The sequence below is a fragment of the Galeopterus variegatus genome, unplaced genomic scaffold, assembly GCF_000696425.1.
Source record: "Galeopterus variegatus unplaced genomic scaffold, G_variegatus-3.0.2 Scaffold850, whole genome shotgun sequence".
Taxonomy (NCBI): Eukaryota; Metazoa; Chordata; class Mammalia; order Dermoptera; family Cynocephalidae; genus Galeopterus; species Galeopterus variegatus.
In genome coordinates, this window is record NW_007726961.1 from 397,239 (window position 1) to 401,338 (window position 4,100).

Consider the following 4,100-nt stretch of genomic DNA (forward strand, 5'->3'; position numbering starts at 1 on the left):
AGCCATTCCTACTAGTTGAACCCTATACTGTCCCAGGCACTGTGCTAGAATCTTTCATGTATTCCCATTTGATCTTTACAACCTTATACTTCCCAGTGTAGTCACCATCTGCTTTAGTCTGTGTAACCCTATCTCACCTCTTCTTCTGGTAACAGTACTCCATTTTCTTTTGGAAGTTGCTCCTTCCTCACTCCCACCATGTAGTTCTTCTTGGAACTGCCAATTACAGTGCTCACCCTGCTACCTATAGAAATGGACACATTGCCTGGAATGAGCCAACTGTGATACCCTGCCTCCCTGACTAAAGTCATCAGTCTAGAGATGGACACATAGCCCAAGCCTGGCCAACCGAAGTTTTTCTCCAGTATTTTTCTTTTTCTTTTTTTTCTTTTTTTTTTTTTTTCTGACTGGTAAGGGGATCGCAACCCTCGGCACGGTGTTGTCTGCACCACGCTCAGCCAGTGAGCGCACCGGCCATCTCTAGGCACCACACTCTCCCGAGTGAGCCACGGGGCTGGCCCTTCTCCAGTATTTTTCTAACTAGGGTCAGGAGAGAATTTCTATCTTTTCTCTCTGACCTCAAAGATAAAGCATATGACCAGAGTTCTAGACTTTTAGAAGAAGCCAGGCTGAGAAAATAAAGCCAATGTACAAAGACTAGAAGTGCAGAGAGAAAGATGGTGTCGTAGTGTCTCTGAGGCTAGGTACGGCTTTCCCCTGCCCTCGATTTGGCTCTTTGAGGCAATCAACTCTCCTTTCCTGCTTCAGCTAGTTCAGTTTAGGATCTTTGTGAGTGTAACTAAGTGTGTTAGTCCGTTTCTGTTGCTTACAACAAAATACTTGAAACTGGGTGAGTTATAAAGAAAATGAAATTTATTGCTTACAGTTTCTGAGGCTGGGAAGTCCAAAGTCCAAGGAACACATCTGGTGGTGGCAACAGTGACCTGTCATATTGCAAGATGGTGGAAGCAGAGAGAGCAAAGAGAAAGACAGACTCTACTCTTCTTCTAAAGAAGAACCCTCAGAACCACTCCCTGACCACCATTTTCAATCCACTCACTATGGCGTGGTCCTACAATCCAATCACCTCTTCAAGGCTCCACCTGTCAATTACCATAATAAGATTTCTCACCCTCTTAACAGTCACAGTGGGGGCTAAGTTTCTAATACATAGAACTTGGGGGACACAATTCAAACTTCAGTGACTTTTGGGGGGACATAATTCAATCCACTACACCAAGAGTCCTGCCTAAGGTTCTCCTTTATTGAGACAAACACCAGAACCTCAGGGAGCCCCTTCAGCTGACCAAAAGGCTTAGATCCTGGTCCCCTGAGGAACATCTCCTTGAAGTTGTCTTGCTTCCTTTATAGCTATCCCCACCACGCTGGCTCCAGCTCATGGCTCTGGACCAAATAGCTATCTTAGCACTGCTAAGATAGGATGGAATTTTTAAAGACTTAACTAAAATTCTGAGGGGTAACAGCAAGGAAACAAATGACATGAGGTAATAAATGTATAAAACAGACATGATCATAGAGAAGAAGTCTTCAGCTAACTTGCTTCAGGACCTGCAGGCCTATTCTACTGCACAAGCTATCTTGAAATTACTTCATTTCAGCCCTGAAGATGTGGCAAAAGGTTTTAGCAGTCCAGTCTGGATTCCTTGCTTCCTGGCTATGAGTCTGACAGCACATGGAGGGCAATGGTTAAAAAATTAACTAATTTTTAAAATTAAAATATAGCAAACCAAATTGATCTACAGATGCAATGCAATCCCAATCAAAATCCTAGCAGGCTTTAAAAATTTTTTAAAAATAGGTTGATCCTAAAATTCATACGGAAATGCAAAAAACCAGAATAGGCAAAACAAATTTGAAAAAGAGAAAATTAGGGAATTTCTACTAATTAATTTAAAGAATTACTATAGCAGTTCCTCAAAAAGTTAAACAGAGTTACCATATGACCTAGCAATTCCACTCCTAGGAATATATCCAAGAAAATTGAAAATATATGTTCATACAAAAAACATACATGAATGTTCATAGCAGAATTATTCATAATAATCAAACGGTGAAAGCAACCTAAATGTCTATCAACTGATGAATGAATAAACAAAATGCGGTATATTCATTCAATAAAATATTTTTGACCATATAAAGGAATGAAATACTGATCCATGAAAAACATTATAATAGTGAAAGCATCCAAACACAAAAGGTCACGTATTGTATGATTCCATTTATATGAAAAGTTCAGAAGAGGTAAATCCACAGGGACAGAAATTAGATTAGTGGTTTCCAGGGGCTGGGGGAAAGGGGTGGTGGGGAGTGACTGCTAATAGGTATGGAGTTTCTTTTTGGGGTCACGAGAATGTTTTGGAATTAGTGGTGATGATTGTACAACTTTATAAATATACTAAAAACCACTGAATTGTGTACTTTAAAGGGGTGAATTTTATGATATATGAATTTTATCTCAATTTAAAAAGATTTACTGTAAAGCTACAGTAATCAAGAGAGTGTGATATTGGTATAAGAATACCAACATACATCCCCACACACACTTTAATGGAACAGAATTGATGGTTCAGAAATAGATCCACACATACATGGTAAACTGAATTTTGAAAAATCTGCCAAGGTAATTCAGTCATGAAAAGACAGTCTTTTCAACAAATATTGCTAAAACAATTGGGTGTTTGTATGGGGAAAAAATGAGCTCTGACACTTACCCTCATGCATAAAAATGGGTTAAAGACCTAAATATAAAAGTTAAAACTGTAAAACTTCTAGAAGAAACCATATAAGAAAATCTTTGTGGCCTTGGGGTAGCTGAAGATTTCTCAGGATACAAAAAGTACAAACCATAAAAGAAAAAATCTGATAAATTAGACTTTATAAAACTGAAAAACTTTGGGGGCTGGCTGATTAGCTCACTTGGTTAGAACACAGTGATGATAATAACATCAAGCATCAAGGCATGAAGATCAAGAGTTCGGATCCCTGTACAGGCCAGCTGCCAAAAAAAAAAAAAAAAAAAGAACAACTTCGGCTCATCAAGAGACACCATTAAGAAAATGATATGCAAGCTACTGACTTACAGAAAATGTTTGCAAAATACATATCTGACAAAGGATTTGCATCTAACATACATATAGAACTCTTACAAGTCAGTAATAAGACAACCCAGTTTTTAAAAAGGCAGAAAAGGTTTCAACAGATACTTCACACACACACACACACACACACACACACACACACACACACACACACACACACACAAAGATTTTGGAATAGCCATGAAAAGATGTTCAACCATTAGTTATCAGGGAAATGCACATTAAAACCCAAATGAGATGCCATTATCCACCTACCAGAATGGCTAACATTTAAAAAGACCGACCAGCAAATACTGGCAAGCATGTGGTGCAACCAGAACTCTCGTACATTGTTGGTGGGAATGTAAATGGTACAACCACTTTTTAAAAAGGTCTGGTAACTTCTTTTTTTTGGCGGCTGACTAGTAGGAGAATTTAAACCCTTGACTTTGGTGTTATCAACACCACGCACTACCAAAATCTTCTTTTTTTTTTTTTCGTGACCGGTAAGTGATCGCAACCCTCGGCACGATGTTGCCTGCACCACGCTCAGCCAGTGAGCGCACCAGCCATCCCTATACATGATCCGAACCCGCGGCCTTGGCGCTACCAGTGCCGCACTCTCCCGAGTGAGCCATGGGGCCGGCCCTACCAAAATCTTCTAATGCCAAATATACACCAGCCCTACAACCCCAGAATTCCACTCCTAAGTATTTTTGGAAGATAAATAAAAACATGTATGTACAAAAAGACTTGTACAAGAATAGACGTAACTGCTTTACTTATGATAGCCAAAAACAAGAAACAGCCCAGATGTCCATCCATAGAAGAATGCATGAACTGTGGTACATTCATACGATGGAATAATACGGAATAAGAAAGAAAAGAATTACTATAAGAATCGCTCAAAAAGTTAAACACAGAGTTACTATATGACTCAGCAATTCCACTCAAGTATAGTGACAAAAAACAGAGCAGTAGTTGCCTGGGGTGGGTGGGTGG